The sequence below is a fragment of the Triticum dicoccoides genome, chromosome 2B (assembly GCF_002162155.2).
Source record: "Triticum dicoccoides isolate Atlit2015 ecotype Zavitan chromosome 2B, WEW_v2.0, whole genome shotgun sequence".
Classification (NCBI taxonomy): domain Eukaryota; kingdom Viridiplantae; phylum Streptophyta; class Magnoliopsida; order Poales; family Poaceae; genus Triticum; species Triticum dicoccoides.
Window position 1 is genome coordinate 72,150,645 of NC_041383.1, and position 21,324 is coordinate 72,171,968.

General features: G+C 49.7%; 1 pseudogene; it reads right to left on the minus strand.

The window, feature by feature from the left end:
* Positions 1 to 18,574: 18,574 nt before the first annotated feature.
* Positions 18,575 to 20,056, minus strand: LOC119360495 (annotated as a pseudogene).
* Between the last annotated feature and the right edge of the window lie 1,268 nt (positions 20,057 to 21,324).

A 21,324-nucleotide genomic window follows, 5' to 3' on the forward strand; every position in this document is an offset into this window, starting at 1 on the left:
ACTACTGTTGAATCAAATATCCAGCAAGACACATTCTAAGTCCTCAGTCAACTGCCAGCAGTCGACCATGGTCTCGGGGACTACACCCAGTGGGTGCACTCAGCGTGCCCCCACTGGTTCAAATCAATACTCAGCAGGGTCTGCCCAGCGTGAGTTCAAAAAAAAAAGAAGAGAGAGATACATTCTAAGACCTCAGTCGACTGCCAGCAGTCGTCCGTGGTCTCGGGGACTACACCCAGTGGGTGCACTCAGCGTGCCCCCACTGGTTCAGATCAATACTCAGCAGGGTCTGACCAGCGTGAGTCCAGACAGTCTACTAAGATTCTACTCAAGTCAAGTGGAATGGAAATTTTCAAAGCTATAAGTAAAGAAACACCCCAGTGGGTGATCAGATACAAGTCAACATTCAAAAGTTCAGTCCGAGTCTTGCTGACCTGAACATTGGCGAGAAGAGCAGTGCTGGCGTTGTAAGCCACTTGGCTAGCCTCGTGCACCACCTTCACCTGCTCCATGACAAGGTTCACCTGGTGCAGAGCTTCCCTAGCGGCACTAGGTGAATCGTCCGGAGTCTGATACGTAGCAAAAAGTGATGGCTGCAAAGCAGCCGAGGTAGCCGCTGGGTCAGAGGTGTGGAGCTGCACTGGAGCAACAGGAGTCGGTGCAGATGAGCCCGCCGGATGATCAGTCGTCAGCGGGCTGGCAAATGTGACGCTGGTCCGAACAGGCTCTCTAGAGCGTTCGGCCACCACCTCGAGCGCCGGCGTCGACTGAGGAATCTGAACTTCAAGCCTCTTCCTACCAGCACTCCCACTCCTCCTCTTCCTCTCCTGCAGAGGCACTTCTTCTTCTTCATCAGGGAGCACAACAACTTCTTGCGGAACTGCAGAAAAGGAGAAAACGTCATAAACTTTATCTATTGACAGTCCACACGACTCAATGAAGCTCGGTGATCAGACTTACCGACTCGTGAGGTGGCTTCTTCATCTCCTGGCGCCTTGTCGATGTCCATGTCAGTGGCAGCGGAGGTGGGACTGGAATGGCACATGAGTTAGTGGGTCAGCACAAGAAAGTCTTTAGTTGACTTACCAAAAACGCAAGTGAAATACTCACCCCGAAGCAACAGGGACGTCCATCTTGATCCATGGCAGTGTCTTCCGAGCCTTGGAGGAGCGACCTTAGGCTGCTTGGCCACCTTCTCCGTTGGCTCTGGAGTCGATGTCCGAGTGCACTTCTGGGTAGTGGCACTCGGAGCCACACTCTTCACACGACCGCCAGATGGATCTTGTTGCTGTTTGGATCGACGTTCAGAATGCGGCAGCGAGTCGATCTCTTCCTCCTTGTCTGATTCCTCACTCTCCTCCTCCTCCTCTCCTTCCGAGGATTCCCACTCTCCACTCTCCTCCGCACTTCCCTCCCCCTCCTGGTCCTGTACCAAGGCCTGTTCGCCGTTGGGCATTGAGTGCATCTCAGTGAATACCTGCGAAGCAAATCGATCAAAACAAGAGTTAGCTAACATCAAGTACGGTCGGAACGTAAGAGGAAAATAGTCGGAACAGAGAATGTACCTTGTCGGGTGGTTGTCACTTCCGAAAAGAGAAACTCGCCTAGATCCCCTAGGGTTGTCTTGATTGCTCGTGATACTCTTCAACCACAAGGCCATGGTGTCGAGCGGCGCTTCTTCTGGATGGACCCGAGCAGTGTCGTCCGGTCCGGAATACAACCACATCGGGTGATCACGGGACTGAAGAGGCTGGATACGCCGACTAAGGAACACCTCCAGCAAGTCCAAGCCAGTGACACCATCATTGATGAGCTGGACCACTCGGTCTACTAACATCCTCGTCTCCATGGTCTCCGCAGCAGTAACTTTTAGTGCAGCAGGGGTCTGGACACGGTCGAATGAAAAAGGAGGAAGACCGGTTGACTGACCTGGAGCCGAAACGTCCTGAAAGTAGAACCATGACGATTGCCAACCCATAACAGATTCAGGAAGGGTCACAGCAGGGAAATCATTCATATTTCTCTTTTGGATACCTAAGCCCCCGCACATCTGGATAACGTGGGTTTTCGAGTCACTCGACTTCGCCTTTTTTACCGACTGGGAATGAATGGTGAAGATGTGTTTGAAGAGACCCCAGTGCGGTCGGCACCCTAAGAAGTTCTCGCACATCAACAAAAATGCGGCTAGGTACGTGATGGTGTTGGGGCAAAAGTGGTGGAGCTGTGCCCCAAAGAAGTTCAAGAACCCATGAAAGAAAGGGTACGGAGGAAGTGAGAAACCCCAGTCGACATGAGTGGCAAGCAAAACACACTCACCCCGTCGAGGTTGTGGCTCCGTCTCCCCCTTCGGCAGCCTCGCCCCCCTTGGCAATTAGCCCGGACTCCTCCAGGTCGGCCAGATCCTCTGCCGGACCGAAGACCAGATCCAATCGCCTTCGATCCAACCCGGCGGCAACCCCGAGCGCGACGATGATCCACGGCTCGGTTTCTTGCCCTTCGCCGCTCCCGTCGCCTTCTTGGGCGCTCTAGCGCCACCGTCTTGTCCTTCACCATGGCGAGAAAGCGGCGGTATCGAAGGCGGAGGCGCTTGATGCGGTGGAGAAACGGAGAAGAAAGAAGAAGAGGCAGGTGTGCATAGTGCAAGCGCTCCGGCCCCGTCGCCTTATAAAGGGTCACTTTCGAGTGACTGACACGTGGGGACGAGCAATCCCGTCAAGTCCTGCTATAGTTGCGCCGCAGCGAACGTGGCGAAAAAGGCGGCGCAATGATCGAGGCGTCGCTGCTTATCCGGGCCCCCCTTTTCCGGTGCCCTCCAGCCAGCGCGCTCCCCCGAAATTTCGTATCCCGCGGAATCCAGGATTCCCCGTGGGCAATCACGCCCGAGAACTCGCGCTCCAACGCAACACTCGATGCATGAGGTCACCAGTTCAATCGACAGCTCTCTGAATGGATCAAGGCAACCGAGTCGACGCTGAAGTACCAACGCAGGCGTTCTGTCTAGCAGGAAACACTCGCGGAGGCACAAAGCTCAGGACAGGTCCAACTTTTTTCCTACCTTCCTCGCACACCTTAATCCATTCCGGGGCTACTGACGAGGATACAGACCTGGGGTAGGGTCATAGGCTCAACCTATACGTCCTACCCAAGGTCACTACCCTGGAAGACAAAAAGAACAAGAGTTAATAGAAGAGCTCCAGTCAAGTACGTCGAGTGAAATCCACTCGATGGTCACATCACTGAAGGTCACTACCTACCGTCACTCGACCATATGGAAGGCCACTCGACCATATCGAAGACCAGGAGTCGGAAGAGCACACAACGGCCAGATATTCGCTCCTTAGTCTTCATGAGCATTAAGAGTACTTAATGCTGGCATTACCAGTAACGCCCCTTACTTTATGTACATTATTTCCCTTGTAATGGAGGCGGGCTGGGGTCCTGGCGCACTCTATATAAGCCACCCCCTCCTCTGGCACAAGGGTTCGCACCCCCTGTAATTGAACACACATAATCCAATCGACCGCCTCCGGGCACCAGGACGTAGGGCTATTACTTCCTCCGAGAAGGGCCTGAACTCGTAAATCTCGTGTGTACATCTTCGCCATAGCTAAGATCTTGCCTCTCCATACCTACCCCCTTTCTACTGTCAGCCTTAGAACCACGACACCTTGAACTTGTTGGAAACCTTTTGCGACAAGTCCAGCTTTGTAGATAGTAACACTACCATCAGCGTCCATCTTCCTCTTGAAGATACATTTATTCTCTATGGCTCGCCGATCATCGGGCAAGTCAACCATAATCCACTCTTTGTTCTCATACATGGATCCCATCTCAGATTTCATGGCCTCAAGCCATTTCGCGGAATCTGGGCTCATCATCGCTTCCTCATAGTTCATAGGTTCGTCATGGTCTAGTAACATGACTTCTAGAACAAGATTACCGTACCACTTTGGTGCGGAACGTACTCTGGTTGACCTATGAGGTTCGGTAGTAACTTGATCTGAAGTTTCATGATCATTATCATTAGCTTCCTCTCTAACTGGTGTAGACATCACTGAACCGATTTATGTGATGAGCTATTTTCCAATTCGAGAGAAGGTATAATTACCTCATCAAGTTCTACTTTCCTCCCACTCACTTCTTTCGAGAGAAACTCCATTCTTCGAAACAAAGATCTTGCCTTCGGATCTGTGATAGAAGGTGTACCCAACAGTTTCTTTTGGGTATCCTATGAAGACGCACTTCTCTGATTTGGGTTCGAGCTTATCACTGTGATAGAAAAGTAAAGATGCAAATAAAAGTAGATTGAAAGCAAATATGATAAGAGATAGACCCGGGGGCCATAGGTTTCACTAGAGGCTTCTCTCGAGAGCATAATTATTACGGTGGGTGAACAAATTACTGTCAAGCAATTGATAGAAAAGTGAATAATTATGACGTTATCTAGGCATGATCATGTATATAGGCATCACATCCAAAACAAGTAGACCGACTCCTGCCTGCATCTACTACTATTACTCCACACATCGACCGCTATCCAGCATGCATCTAGAGTATTACGTTCATAAGAACGGAGTAACGCATTAAGCAAGATGATATGATGTAGAGGGATAAACTCATGCAATATGATATAAACCCCATCTTGTTATCCTCGATGGCAACAATACAATACGTGTCTTGCAACCCTTTCTGTCACTGGGTAAGAACACCGCAAGATTGAACCCAAAGCTAAGCACTTATCCCATGGCAAGAAAGATCAATCTAGTAGGCCAAACCAAACTGATAATTCGAAGAGACTTGCAAAGATAACTCAATCATACATAAAAGAATTCAGAGAAGATTCAATTAATAACCATAGATAAATCTGAACATAAACTCACAATTCATCGGATCTTGACAAACACACCGCAAAAAGAGATTACATCGAATAGATCTCCACAAGAGAGGGGGAGATCATTGTATTGAAATCCAAAAAGAGAGAAGAAGCCATCCAGCTAATAACTATGGACCCGTAGGTCTGTGGTAAACTACTCACAACTCATAGGAGGGGCAAGGATGTTGATGTAGAGGCCCTCCATGGTTGATTCCCCCTCCGACAGAGTGCCGGCGAAGGCTCCAAGATGGGATCTCCCAGATACAGAAGGTTACGGTGGTGGAAATTGTGTTTCGTGGTGCCCCTGGATGTTTTCGGGGTCCGTAGTACGTCGGTGGACGCCCGAGGGGCCCACGAGACAGGGGGCACGCCCTCCTATCTTGTGGGGCCCTCGGAGCTTTCTTGACTTGCACTCCAGGCTCTCTGGATCAGATTTGTTGCAAAAATAATGCTCCCGAAGGTTTCATTCTGTTTGGACTCCGTTTGATATTCCTTTTCTTCGAAATACTGAAATAGGCAAAAAAACAGCAATATGGGTTGGGCCTCCGGTTAGTAGGTTAGTCCCAAAAATGATATAGATATGTAAAATAAAGCCCATAAGCATCCAAAACCGGCAATATAATAGCATGGAACAATCAAAAATTATAGATACGTTGGAGACGTATCAGTTGACCTACGAGGTTCGGTAGTAAATTGATCTAAAGTTTCGTGATCATTATCATTAGCTTCCTCTCTAACTGGTGTAGACATCACTGAACTGATTTATGTGATGAGCTATTTTCCAATTCGAGAGAAGGTATAATTACCTCATCAAGTTCTACTTTCCTCCCACTCACTTCTTTCGAGAGAAACTCCATTCTTAGAAACAAAGATCTTGCCTTCAGATCTGTGATAGAAGGTGTACCCAACAGTTTCTTTTGGTTATCCTATGAAGACGCACTTCTCCGATTTGGGTTGGAGCTTATCAGGCTGAAGCTTTTTTCACATAAGAATCACAAGCCCAAACTTTAAGAAACGGAAACTTAGGTTTCTTGCCAAACCATAGTTCATACGGTGTTGTATCAACGGATTTAGATGGTGCCCTATTTAAAGTGAATGTAGCTATCTCGAGTGCATAACCCCAAAACGATAGTGGTATATTGGTAAGAGCCATCATAGATAGCACTATATCTAATAAACTATGGTTACGACGGTTGGACACGCCATTACGTTGTGGTGATCTAGGTGGCGTGAGTTGTGAAACTATTCCATATTGTTTTAAATCAAGGCCAAACTCATAACTCAAATATTCGCCTCCATGATCAGATCGTAGAAACTTTATTTTCTCGTTATGATGATTCTCCACTTCACTCTAAAATTCTTTGAACTTTTCAAATGTTTCAGACTTGTGTTTCATCAAGTAGATATACCCATATCTGCTCAAATCATCTGTGAAGGTCAGAAAATAACGATACTCGCCGCGAGCCTCAACTTTCATCGGACAGCATACATCACTAAGTATTATTTCCAATAAGTCAGTGGCTCGCTCCATTGTTCCGGAGAACGGAGTCTTAGTCACCTTGCCCATGAGGCATGGTTCGCAAGTATCAAATGATTCATAATCAAGCAATTCCAAAAATCCATCTACATGGAGTTTGTTCATGTGCTTTACACCAATATGACATAAACGGCAGTGTTACAAGTATGTTGCACTATCATTATTAACATTGCATCTTTTGGCATCAATATTATGAATATGTGTATCACTACGATCGAGATTCAATAAACCATTCACCTTGGGTGTATGACCACAGAAGGTTTTATTCATGTAAACAAAACAACAATTATTCTCTGACTTAAATGAATAATTGTATTGTAATAAACATGATCTAATAATATTCATGCTTGACACAAACACCAAATAAAATTTATTTTAGGTTCAACACTAATCCTGAAGGTAGAGGGAGTGTGCGATGGTGATCGTATTAAGCTTGGAATCACTTCCAACACACATCATCATCTCACCCTTAACTAGTCTCTGTTCATTCTGCAACTCTTGTTTCGAGTTACTAATCTTAGCAACTGAACCGGTATCAAATACCTAGGGGTTACTATGAACACTAGTAAACTACACATCAATAATCTGTATATCAAATATACCTTTGTGCACTTTGCCATCCTTCTTATCTGCCAAACGTTTGGGGCAGTTTTGCTTCCAGTGACCATTTCCTTTGTAGTAGAAGCACTCAGTTTCAGGCTTAGGTCTAGACTTGGGCTTCTTCCCGAGAGCAGCAACTTGCTTGCTATTCTTCTTGAAGTTCCCCTTTTTCCCTTTGCCTTTTTTCTTGAAACTAGTGGTCTTGTTAACCATCAACACTTGATGCTCTTTCTTGATTTCTACCTCCACAACCATTAGCATTGCGAAGAGCTCGGGAATTGTCTTGTGCATCACTTGCATATTATGGTTCATCATGAAGTTCTAGTAACTTGGTGATAGTGACTAGAGAACTTTGTCAATCACTATCTTATCCGGAAGATTAACTCCCACTTGATTCAAGCAATTGTAGTACCCAGACAACACATTCTCCTAATGATGTGATCACGTTCATCAAATAACAACACATGTCCATCGTTAGGAAACGTAACCATGTTTGATTAACGAGCTAGTCAAGTAGAGGCATACTAGGAACACTTTGTTTTGTCTATGTATTCATAAATGTATCAAGTTTCCGGTAATATAATTCTAGCATGAATAATAAACATTTATCATGATATAAAGAAATATAAATAACAACTTTATTATCGCCTCTAGGGCATATTTCCTTCACTAAGAACTAAGAACAGTGGTGAGGTCGATAAGAAGAGGTAAAGGCGGGATCATGCGCTGCGTGGAGGAAAGCTAGCTGGCGGCGGGCCAGAGGAGGAAGGCGCGCCAGAGCAAGGAGGAGGCCGGCGGGAGGCGGTGCTCATCGGCCTAGGGATGGCTGGCTACAGGATGCAAGTCCAGCGCTATGGACGGCCGGCCAGATGTTGAGGGAGGTGCTGTAGGAGCGAAGAGCTCGCCGGCCGACGCCGCGGCAACAGGAAGGGGCACTTGGGACGGCCGGCGAGAGGAGGTGCTGCTGGGGCGAAGCCGCCAGCCGGCGCCACGGCAACAGGAGGCGAAGCCGTTGCTCGAGATGGCCGGCCAGGGACATGGAGATGTGCCGGCGGCGAGGCTTGAGGAGGCGCGAGGCGCACGCCTGGCTGTGCGCTGCTGCTGTGTGTGGCCGCACTTGAGGGGAAGACACGAGGAAGAGGGAGGGGTGAGGAAAGAGAGTTGTGGGGATGATCCATGTCATGTGTTGCTTCCTTTCCTCCTTTTTCCAAAACACACACTTTTCTCATCCTGTCACCCATGCTCGCTCTCCATGCCCCCCAACCATTCCATGAGGCTCCAACCAGTGTTTCCCACCGTGTCCCTCTGGGGAGAGGCGATTTGTGATCCGTGTCCTCTAATGGGACAAAGGCCAGCCATGCGCAGGAAGATTCCTGTGTCCAATTGTGCTTCTTCTCCTCCTCAGCAACATGCTAATAAGGAGGGAGAGAGATTAGTATATAGTCCCACTAATGTAAAAAAGTGTCTTACATTATGGAACGGAGGGAATACTTAGTTGTAGTGTTACCATATCGGCACCGCCATGCATAACTATTTAGCAGATGCTAATACTTGTTAAATGTGACGTGAACCCTACATGGCCTGCATTGTGCATAACGGTGTTTCAGAGTTTCTTCGATCTGGTCGTTGTTCTGTGCATGTGGATGCATGACCTGCGGGAAGCTGCTGTGTTTGCCTTGCATGGTGATGCGTCAGTGAAGCAGGGCGATCTTGCCGGTCGGTTCATCCATGCATGCATGCATGACAGGATCCACACCCGATCTGAAAAAGAATTGTATTCCAAGTGTCCCTTCGCTCCTCTTTCTTCTTCTTTTCCTTAGGGAAAATTATCTTGAAGTTAGTACCACATGCATGCCAGGATCGAAGTGTAATTATCGTAAACTAGTAGAATGCTCGTGCGTTGTCACATGCCTTTTGTTGTATATAAAACTTTATGAAATTTTAGCTCTTTCAACACCTCAACACCTTTGTTGGTGTATTCTTTTTTAGCGTCGACATAATCCATCTCCATCTCTCTCATACTCTACATTTTTTTTACGGAAACACTATATTGTATTAACATGGGTAACAAATATATAAAGAACAATTATTCGTATGCATTTCTTCTGTTTGTTAAAACTCAATGGTTTTTTGGTCCAGTCTATCATAGAAATGACTTGTTAGGGACCTTAGGGTGTTTACGTTTCAATATATAAAAGTACGAGATATTTCTCTCATAGCAAACAACTGCTTTCTCTAAAAAGAGGGTCGATCCTTTTCCTTTTATAGTTAACTGCTCGTGCGTTGCAACGGGCTACACATATTTTGATGATTTATCATCGACAAACGGGCATACTTCTTCTTCTTCTTCGTTACCCACAATCTTCACCTCTCTAATTTAAGCTTGTCCCTCCCTCCCTCTCTATTGGATATTTTTTTTTGCATGTAGAGAAACTGCCGTCTGTCTCTATCTCAATGCCTTTGAACCTCTTCTTATGAGTACCATCACAAGAACAAAGACCAGATATTGTTCATTTTGTTAATTTTTCTAGACTTCAAAGAATGTGATTTCATCAAGAAAAATTGCATGAAGGAAGAAACTAAGCAACGTTTGTTGTCAAAAAAATTCAGAAACTTTTGAAGAAAAAAAACTGAAATTTTATTGTACTGTTTATAGATGGGGATTAGAAGGGCACTATTCTCTTGAGCTCTGCACTTTAGCCCTGTTCAGATCATGTTGGCTTAGCACTCACCGTTGCATACACAGATTAGAGCAAAATGTCACTCTGTCACCTCTTGGCTTAATTCCAATGTCACTGAAGATAAACCCCATTTAAGGTGGAAACTATATTTTCCTTCTGAGCAGAAAACGGCCCAGTAGTTGCATACTGTTGTACTCCCTCCGTCCGAAAAAACTTGTCCCAAGCTTGTCCCTCAAATGGATGTATCTAGCAGCAGCTGCTAGGTAACATCCATTTGAGGGACAAGCTTTTTCGGACGCAGGGAGTAACACAGAGCGATTAAGGGACATTCAAATGGGTGCCTACTATACACATGTACAGTGCCGTCTGCATTTTCTTTGTGATCGCATTATCAAACCCAACTTAGCTCAGTAATTTTACATATTGCATCTCTGCCAAACCATCACGACCGGATGTCCGACCGGTGAACTGGTGATCAAATCGCCTGGCAGATCCAGTTTTAAGAAAGGGATAGGGCAACACATCAGGCCCAAAACTACAGACCAAACCAAAATACTTGCTAGACGAACTGTATTACTTATTGGATGGAATTAGCTACAGGAGGCTAAGAATCATTGAATAAACAAAACATTATAGCCTTAATATATAGTGGACTCAAGGCAATGGGTGGCATGCAAGACACATTGATCAAGATAACGCCGCATACGGCGCTAAAGCACCGATAACATGGCAGAAGCACAGCTTGCGATCAGGACTCCTGGATTGTATGGTTGCTATGCTCCTCCCCTGCACCACCACTGCCACCATTAGTTACACTGTTTGTCGCCTCTACTGTGTTACGATCATGGTGAATAAGAAGCTGCATGACCATTCTTGTTTCTGTTCCATTCATCTGTGTTGCTCCTCATGGTCTTTGCATGAGCTTTGCAGTGTTGAAAGCGCAAGTGGATAAAGAAGTTAAAGGTGAATCACACCCTTTTGAGGTACCATCTTATAGTGTACTATTTATTTTTTCTAAATCACAAACATAGAAATTTGTTTTCATCATGCAATAAATATATGGTCCAGCCAACAACTAAGTGGAAAAGGCACATAATGATAGACCGCAAATGTGATAGAAATACAGCTTATCCAGGAACCTTGCCAACTAATCAACAATACCTTCAACATAAAGGTGGGGAAGAAACTGAAAAGCGGACTAACACACATCACTTGCATCTAGTTAGTGTAAAGAACATCACAAATACCACATAATCACCTCTATCATGCTCCTAGGACAGAAACAAATAAAGGGCCTCTCAATAACCAACCGTTTACAGTACACTGTTTCATCAGCTTCCTCGGCCAAAACATTTTCAAAATCACAAGTTCCATTAGCCTATTGTTGTAGTTTAGCATTTTATTTAGATTCACAAAGAGCCCATTTTAGAGAAATCGAGATTTGTACACATGGTGCAAACGAAGTTCAGTCTTCAGAATTTAAACCACTCAAACATAGCTGGCATCATTTGGCAATTTATATGGACAAGACTAAAAGGACGAGTTATGATTCCAGACCTCAGAAACAACACACCAAATATGAGAGGTGATTTTTCATGCAAGTGAATCATTTTACACAATGTCATGATGTAAAAATTCTAGAATTCTATATTGGAAACAATATGAAACATGAAAGTATGGAGAATAGTAAATTTTGGATCAGCAAAACATAATGATGCCAAGGAACTACGGTGAAGAATATCTGAGTGCAAAACCTGAAGTTCCAAAGCTAACATGAACAACAACATTAAAAAAAAGCTAACATGAATAATAGCCATGGCTGAGTTGACATCACATGTGTATTTGCAAATGACTGAATACATACACATGGCCCAATAAACAAACATCAGTAATGAAAAATCTAGATAATCATAACGAAATTGCTCTTACTCCGAATACTTATAGGAATATTATTATTGCAATATATATAAGTAGAGAAGGCATACAGTACAGCAAAAAAGGAGATTCCCCTTCTCTTTGCATGAGGGATGTTTGGGATTTGTACCTCTACAAGACGTACCCATGGTTGTACCCAACAATATAGAATCTACCGAAATAGAAAAATGCTAGATATATGGCAGAAAATAGTGATTCTCCTCACATATTTCCTTGTGTGATGAACAATTCCTGAAGAATATCTGAGTGCAAAACCTGAACTTCAAAGCTAACATGAATAACAACATTCAAAAAAAGCTAACATGAATAATAGTTGTGGCTGAGTTGACATCACATGTGTATTTGCGAATGAGTGAATACATACACATGGTCCAATAAACAAACATCAGTAATGAAAATTCTAGATAATCATAAAAACATTGCTCTTATTCCGAATACTTATAAGGATATTATTATTGCAATATAAATAAGCAGAGAAGGCGTACAGTATGCAAAAAAGGAGATTCCCCTTCTCTTTGCATGAGGGGTGCTTGGGATTTTTACCTCTTAAAGCCGTACCCATGGTTGTACAAAACTGCTAGATATATTGTAGAAAATAGTGATTCTCCTCACATATTTCCTTGTGCGATGAGCAATTCCTAACATCCTAGAAAAACATTGATTTTTGAATTGTGTGCTTCTTGAGAACGAGTGGAATCCACCTCGAATTGAATAATTTTTGGGCCGCATTGATGTGCAATTGTTGTGTAGACACTATCCAGTCTTCTACGAAGGAAATAATGAAACGGTCTTAGTAATTTTGTTAATGCCCGTAAATACAAATAAGCATAATATCCAGCAGCACTTCAATGGTGACATGCCTGGACACTTAATTCTTGAATTTGCATCACTAAGTATATACACAATTGAAGTTATAGCCAAGAACATTACATCATTGCATATAAGCTATAACAACACTCACTATTTCCTCTTACCATGTCCTCCATTAAGGAAGAACTCACTAAATAAAGTTGACCCCACCAAATGACTAATAAATATGTAGCCATGGCCAACATTGCACAGATTAATCAGGAACTTCTCACCACATTTACGTATGCAAAGGCAGGGGAAGTAGAAAGAACTTGCATCGGGCATAGGCACATGCGAGAGGGCAGAATCGAACTAGCAGCATGCTCTAGAAGAAACCGGAAGGAGACGGAGCGGACAACGCCATCCTGGATCGATGGACGACGATGTGTTGTTGTCGAAATCGCTATGGTAGCCGCTAATCTGAAGAAGTTCAGAGAGAGGCAGAAGGAAGAAGACAGTAGTTTTTGTGCCGCACCACAAGCTGCAGCGTTTTTTTTGTTATTCCCATCTGCTATATCTCTTGTTACAGCAGTTGTCAACTCGCTAGCTACCTCCCGATCCGCTGGCCATGATCCGATTCTGCCGTGCCATCCCACGGCCTCGTCACACAGCTTTTGCGGATCGGGAGAACAGGAAAACCGCGGGATCGTGTGCAGAGTGCAGCACGCCCGTCCTAGCTACTTGCACGCGCCACATGCGGCCATGCATTATTAACAGAAAACAAAGCTAACTATCGTGACAATAGAGATTACAGAAAGCTAACATTTCACCCCCTTAATCTCTTTGTCCATCTCCAATCTTAGCCACTCCCAGACGCTGCCGCAGCTCGATGAACTGCACCCTGCCCAACGCCTTCGTCAGAAGATCAGCTAGTTGGTCCTTGGTGCCCACATGATCAATTTGCACTTTTCCGGCATCCATACAGTCACGGATATAGTGAAACTTGATGTCAATGTGCTTGCTGCGGTCATGGTGAACAGGGTTTTTGCTTAGCTCAATCGCTGATTTATTGTCCACCATCAGTTTGAAGCTCTTCGGTGTTTCTCCCTTCATGTCTGCTAGCAGACTGTTGAGCCATACACCCTGACAAGTAGCTGCGCATGCTGCCACATATTCTGCTTCACAAGAGGAGAGAGCGACAATTCTCTGTTTCTGGGAGCTCCATGTGATCAGATTCTTACCGAGGAAGAAGACCTGACCTGAAGTGCTCTTCCGATCTCCAACATCTCCCCCGTGATCAGAATCACTGAACCCAAGCAAGTGTGCATCGCCATTTCCTGCTCTGTAGGTACAGCCATAGCTCATTGTGCCCTTTATGTAACGCAGAATTTGTTTGACGGCTGCCCAATGATGAGTACTTGGCTTCTCCATGAAACGGCTGACAATCCCAACTGCATGAGCTATGTCAGGACGGGTATTTACCAGGTAGCGAAGACTGCCAATAACTCTGCGATACAGTGTTGCATCTGCAGGTTTACCCCCGTCTTCCTTGATCAGCTTCAGTCTGCACTCCATGGGAGTGGTGCAGCTGTTGCAATCACTCATACCGGCCACTTCCAGGATCTTTTCGGCGTAGCTCTTCTGTTTGAGTGTGATCACCCCATCTCCTTGTTCCACTTCTATGCCAAGATAGTAACTGAGACGGCCAAGATTGCTCATCTGAAATAACTGGCACATCTGTCGCTTGAATTCCTCGATCTCTGTCAGTCTTGTCCCTGTGATGACAAGATCATCTACATAGACACCCACCAGCAAGAAGGATTGCTTGTCACCGCGGCGATACACTGCATGCTCGAGAGGGCTGCGAGTAAAACCCAATGACGCCATGGAATCATCAAACTTTGCATACCATGCTCGTGGAGCCTGTCGCAGGCCATACAGTGCCTTCCGCAACTTCAACACACTCTGCTCCTTGCCAGCGATGACGTATCACGGCGGTTGTGCCACGTAAACCTCTTCACTGAGCTCGCCATTCAGAAATGTCGACCTTACGTCCATGTGATGAACTTCCCAACCAGAGTGCGCGGCGAGCGCGAGCAGCAGTCTGACAGTTTCCATCCGTGCCACGGGAGCGAAAACTTCCTCAAAGTCCACCCCCTGACGCTGTACATATCCCTTGGCGACAAGACGGGTTTTGTGCTTGACGATGTTGCCCGCCGGATCGCGCTTGACTCGATACACCCACTTGAGCCCGATTGCTTTGTGTCCGGCAGGCAGCGAGACAAGCTCCCAGGTGTTGTTGTCGTTGATGGACTGCATCTCGCTGTCCACGGCGCCCTTCCATGCCTTGTCCGTGAGGGCCTCGTCCACATCCCGCGGCTCCTCGGCACTGAACAAGCAGCGCACGAGCAAGCAGCAGTCGAACTGGTCGTAGACGGCCTCCTCCTCCGTGCCTGCCATCACCTGGGACGTCCGCCGGTAGCGGCGTGGTTGCCCACTCTCCACGTCACACCCGTCGTCGTGCGTGAGTGGCGTGACCCACTTTGCATCTCGAGTCGCCACGGGTGTGTTAAACTCTGGTGAATTTGGCTCCGCCGCTGGAGTGGAGGGCCCGGCGTCATGCGTGCCCGGAGTGCGCGACACCGGCGTCGCGGGCGCCGCGGTCGTCATGGAGCGCGGCGTGCAGGTGAACGTCTCTCCCGTGTCGACCTCCGTGGTGCCGTGCTCGGTGATGTACTCGACGGTGAATGTGCGCGGCGCGCTGACCACGCTCGGCGCGCTGTGAGCCTCCCAGTTCCACGGCCTGCTCTCCTCGAACAGCACATCACGCGTCACCTGCACCTTGTTAGTACTGGGATCATACACCCTGTACCCTTTTGTGCCTTCTTCGTAGCCAACAAACACCATGGGCGTTGAGCGATCGGAGAGCTTTGTGATGCCGGGGCCGGTTCTCTTGACATGCACCGTGCAGCCAAATGTGCGCATGTGCTGCACCGTGGGCGGTCGTCCGCGCCATGCTTTGTATGGCGTCACTCCGGTGAGGCTTCTCGTCGGCGTCCTATTGAGGATGTACACGGCCGTCCTCACCGCCTCCGCCCAGAAGAGCGCCGGCATGGCCATGCTCTTTAACATGCACCGTGCCATCTCGACGACGGTTTGGTTGCGGCGTTCGACAACCCCATTTTGTTGGGGCGTGTACGGGGCCGTGGTGAAGTGCTTGACGCCGTGGTTGATGCAGAACTCCGCAAACTCGCCGGAGTTGAACTCGCCGCCCCGGTACGACCGGAACGCGCGCAGTTTGCACTGCCCCTCCGCCTCGGCTATGGCCTTGATCCGTTTGAAACGGTCGAACGCTTCATCCTTCGACTTCAGAAGCTCCACCCACATATAGCGGCTGTGATCGTCAACGACGAGGATAAAATACTTGTTACCTCTCGGCGTCGCCGGCGATATCGGACCGCACAAGTCGGTGTGGACGAGATCCAGGCCCTTTTCCGCTCGGTACTCCGTGGCCCGCGGGAACGACGATCTGTGCTGCTTCCCGAGCACGCAACGATCGCAGTATTCCGCCATGCGGTCGATCTCCGGCATGCCCTTGACCATGCCCTTGGTGGACATGGCACGCAGCGCCCGGAAGTGAAGATGACCCAGGCGTGCATGCCACCGCCAGGTCACGTCGTTGCTCTTCGAGAGCAAACAGGTGGGCGTGTCGATCGTGAGTACGCCGGTGTACAGGCGCGTCGCCGTGCGCTTGACGCGGGCTAGGACGTGCCGCGCTGAATCCTGGATCGTCATGATGCCGTCCTTGATGTCGACCGTGCACCCGCCCTCATCGAGCTGACCCACGGAGAGTATGTTACTCCGCAGGCTCGGGATGTAGAACACCCCAGTGAGTGCCCGCTGGTCACCACTCTGGCCACGGAACACGACGGAGCCACATCCGCGTATCGCCACGGTCGATCCATCCCCGAACTTGACAGTGCCATGCACGGTCTCGTCCAGCGTCGCGAACACGTGCCGCTCGCCAGTCATGTGGCTGCTCGCCCCTGTGTCGAAGTACCACACGCCCTCCGGCGATGGCACGGGGACGAGCTTCTCCTCGTTGAGGTAGACGGCCAGCGGCGCGACGACGTGGGTGGTGCTGATGCCGGTGACCATGGCCATGAACAGGCCCTGGTCGTGTTCGTCGCCGGCGCGCACTAAGTTGGCCTGTTCTCGCTTGCCCGCTTGTTCCTGCTCCCGCAGCCAGGTCCTACACTCCTTCTTCCAGTGCCCTGGGATGCCACAATGGTGGCACTTTCCTTTCTTTTTCTTGCTGCCGGATCCGCCAGAGCCGCCTGACCCGGTGTTTCCCGGTGTGCTCTTGCCAGCGCCCTGGGCCTTGGCCTTGACGGTCGCCTTGCTCTTGCTGGTGTTGCCGCCGCCACCGCTTGACGACGAGCCTCCGCCGCCGCCCGCCTTCTCACGGGCCAGCCACTCCTCATGAGTGAGCAAGAGACGCCCGGCGTTCTGCGCTCCATCGTCGAGGTCGTAGTGGTCCTCGCAGGTGGAGAGGCGGCCGACGAGCTCCTCGATGGTCATGGTTTTCAGATCGATCAGGGACTCGATCGCCATGGCCATCGGGCGGTACCTCCGCGGCACCACGCGAAGAAATTTCTGCACCGCCTTGTGTTCGGAGACCGTGTCGCCGTACAGCTCCAGATCGGCGACAAGGGCCGAAAGCCGCAGCCCGAAGTCCTCGACGGACTCGCCGTCCTTGAACCTGAGATCTTCGAACTCCCGCCGGCGCACCTGCGCCTTGGCCTCGCGGGCGCGCTCGCTGCCCATGCGCATGGTCTTGATTGTCTCCCATGCCTTCTTCGCTGTGTCCTTGGCGGCCAGCACGCGCAGCATCTCCGGCGGGACGCCGGTAAGAAGGATCTGCAGCGCGCGCCGGTCATCATTCTCGTCGGCGGCGTCGCCGGTCACCGCAGGCCAGACGCGGGTGACCTGCAGCTTTACCTGCATCACCAGCGCCCACTCCTGGTAGTTGGTGCGCGTCAGCATCATCGACGTCCCCGTCTCCTCGCGCACGACGCGCTCCACCACGCGGACCTCGCCGCTGCCGCTGCCGGTGAGGTGTGCGAGCGGCGCCTTGAACGACGGTGACTTGCTCTTCTTCTCCTCCGTTTCCGAGTCCGACATGACCGCAGTGGATCAAACACCACTCGATCAACCAGGCGCAAGATCAAACACCTGCTGCTCTGATACCAACTGTTGTTGTCGAAATCGCTATGGTAGCCGCTAATCTGAAGAAGTTCAGAGAGAGGCAGAAGGAAGAAGACAGTAGTTTTTGTGCCGCACCACAAGCTGCAGCGTTTTTTTTGTTATTCCCATCTGCTATATCTCTTGTTACAGCAGTTGTCAACTCGCTAGCTACCTCCCGATCCGCTGGCCATGATCCGATTCTGCCGTGCCATCCCACGGCCTCGTCACACAGCTTTTGCGGATCGGGAGAGCAGGTAAACCGCGGGATCGTGTGCAGAGTGCAGCACGCCCGTCCTAGCTACTTGCACGCGCCACATGCGGCCATGCATTATTAACAGAAAACAAAGCTAACTATCGTGACAATAGAGATTACAGAAAGCTAACACGATGAAGGAAGCAGAGGCATGTAGGGGGCTAAATGCAGCCGTCAGCAATCAGTTAAATCAACTGAAGAAACAACTACCGTAGAGGAAAATAGCTACCTTATAGAAGCATTGTTGGTTGATTTACAAGCTTCATTAGAAATCATCATAAAAAGTATCAAAAAAAATATTACTGACGACTTAGTTCACCGATCAAGAGCAGAAGCAATAAAAAATCGCATAAAAAAGACCTCTGATTTTTCTTTTAAATAGTGCGACCTCCACATAAATATACAACAGTGCTCAAGTTGCAGCTCAGAAGCAAGCTTCATGCGCTGCCAATGCTCAAAATTGATGTATATATATTAACCCCACTGACCCAATAAGGTGAATAAATTTGTGACAAGAAATAACTTTGCTTGGACCCAAAAGTAAGCTAGGTTGAAAGAAATCCTTACTGATCGCGCTAGTAATATAGGAGTTGTCCATAACTTTTGCGCTTCCTTTTTGTATGAATCCTCTGCAATCAAAAATCACCATGACATATAAATCAACAATATATACTCTCCGCAACACTCACCCATCTGTACTTGTAGTTGGTGATTGTCTTGAGCGCGTAGACAATGATCCTTGTGTATTACAAGTATCCAATCACAGCGACATAGAACTGGCGGAAGAGCGTGAGCTTGGCAAGGGTTCGGGCAGCCTTGCCATCTGTCTTGGATGACTCGCTCAGTGAACGGCTGAACGCATCGACCACACAACTGGGAAGAGCACGGCGCAGCAGCAAGCTACATCAACAAGCAACAGGATCTGGTTCCATGTCACCCATTCTTGCAAGTACTGCCCAGTCTCACCAACGACAGCTGACCTGCAACGGGGTCACCACCATGAGCACCTTCTTCTCCTTGTCCTGCAGGAAGGGCTTGAGGAATGACCACCCGGTACCAATCAGCGCGATCACGGCGAACAAGATCACGCCCTTAACAAGCTGGAACAGATAGAACATCAAGTCCCACCCGAGAGGCGGTTGTGGTAGAGGGTGAGGTACAGCCAGCCGGCCAGGAAGACGACGTAGCCGAGCGCGAAGAAGGCGTAGATCGTCGGGACGGGGGGCTGGCCGACGGAGAGGTAGTCCTTGCCTCCTTGGTGCCATCCGGGTTGGTGTTGTAAATGTCGGTGCGTGCCTCCATGGTGACGGCGGTCTCGGGCGCGCAGCTGGCGAAGAAGAGGCTGTACTTGTCGGGGTGGGAGACGGGGAAGGTCTTGTTGTAGTTGCCGCTGGCGTCGTGGTCGGTGAAGGTGAAGAATGGGGCTGGCGAGGACGCAGCCAGTGTTGGGGTCGGGGTTGGGGTTCAGATCCGTGGGCGGCGGCTGCTCGTAGATTTTTTTTGATCAAAGAAGGACTCTCCCCTTCCGATTTTCATTACTGAAAACCAATCTTACATAGTTTCCAAAGTACGATCATCATACGGCAGGTTCAACAGCATAGCACAAGAACGAAAGTTGCCCGCCAAACAAGCAAGACGGCTGCTCCTAGATGGCCTCGAAGAGGGCCTCGTCGGAGAGGAGGAAGAAGCCGAGGTGCGAGGGGTCCGGCTTGGCGAGCTTGGAGGCGGCCCTGGCGCCGGTGAGCGCGATGGAGACAGACCCGCGGTGGGAGAAGCCGAACTTTGAAGAGGATGGTCCCGCGGGAGTCGTCCTTGGAGGACTCCTACTCTCCGCCGCGGCCGGGCGGAGGACGGCCCTGGTTGCCGTCGACGTAGCGACAAGATCGGTGGCAGCGAAGGATCGGCAGCGACGAACGGATCAGCTGAGGCGCAGGAATCGGCGGCGGCGAAGGGATCTGCTGTGATGTGGTTCTCGCAGGGCACTCTCGACGCCTAGCTGGTTCGTGCGTGCGAGTGGCGGGTTCTTTTTTCACTGGCGTGTGAGGGGACTACCTGGATCCCTCGTTTCATTTTCTGGCGTTTGTTTTTTCAACACAGCACAGACACAAGCGCTCATATACACGCGCATACCGGCTCCCCATCACCCAGTTGGGCCCAACACCCGGCTACCGGCTCCCCATCCTCCTTCGGCCCATTTGGCGAGTCGGGCCCAGGGGGGCACGGCTCGCTCGGGCTATATATGGATCCCACGCGGTTCGGCGTCCCCCTGCTAGGGTTTCCTGCTTCCGCCTCTGATTTGCGCTGCTATCGCCTTCCCATCCGTCGCGTCTTTAGATCCCCTCCACCTCCACCCCTCCTTCTTACTTTTGCTGCGGTGATCTCCATGGACAAATCTAGGGGCTCTTCCTGCGAGGCGCTTTCTGGTAGCAAGCGGCGCCGCAAGGACTCCCCCGCCTCCGCGGTGGATCTGGAGCTAGAGGCCTCGCTCCGCTCCAAGCTAGAGTCGGAGCAGGCGGCGCGCGAGCAGGCGGCTCGTGGCCGCGACGCCTCGGCTTCGGGTCCGGAGCGGGTGCAGCGCTCGGAGAGGGATGGGGTGACTGGATCTGGTCCACAGGGCTCTGCATCTGGTCCTTCTCCCTCTCCGGTGCTGGATCCGTGGGAGGCGGCGGTGGCCTCCGGCGGTGGGGTATCTTCGTCCTCGGCTTCCCTTCCTACTCAGGGTGCGGGGCGGGGCTCGTCTGCCCCGTCTCGGCCCCTGCCTCCCCCGCCTCCTCGCGCGTTTGGGGCTGGATCTGGTTTTCGTCCGCCGCCTCGCTCCTTCGCGGGGCCGGCGCGTCGGCCACCTGGTCCGGCCTCGCGGGCGCCCCTCCCTCCGGGCATGGGGAATGGGATCCTTCCTCCTCCTCTGGCGCATCAGCAACCCCGCCCCTCCCCTTCCTCCCACAACAACCCTTCGGCGCTCACCTGTTTTGCCTGCCACAGACCGGGGCACTTCCAGTCTCGCTGCACCAACCCCCCATTCTGCTTGATTTGCCGTTCTGATGGTCACCTCACGGTCAACTGCATGGATAGGCAGAAGCCTCCCGCGGTCTTCCAGTTTGGTATGGGCCTCCCTGGTTGCTCTTTCTTCGCCTTTGATGGTGACCTACCTGTTCGGGAGGTGGCACCTGCGCTGTCCAATGCGGCGATTGTCTCTGTCAAGGACCAAAAGATCTCGCCCAAACTCTTCTGGAAGGGCTCCGCATTTGGGATGTGGCTGGTTGGGACTGGCAAGTTGTGCAGCTATCGGACTTTGACTTCTCTGTGGTGTTCCCCTCCATAGAATACCTGCGTATGATCGCTTCCTGCACTAGTTTCACCTTGCCCCTTAACCAACTGGTGGTTTCTGTTAAAGCGGCTTCATACAATG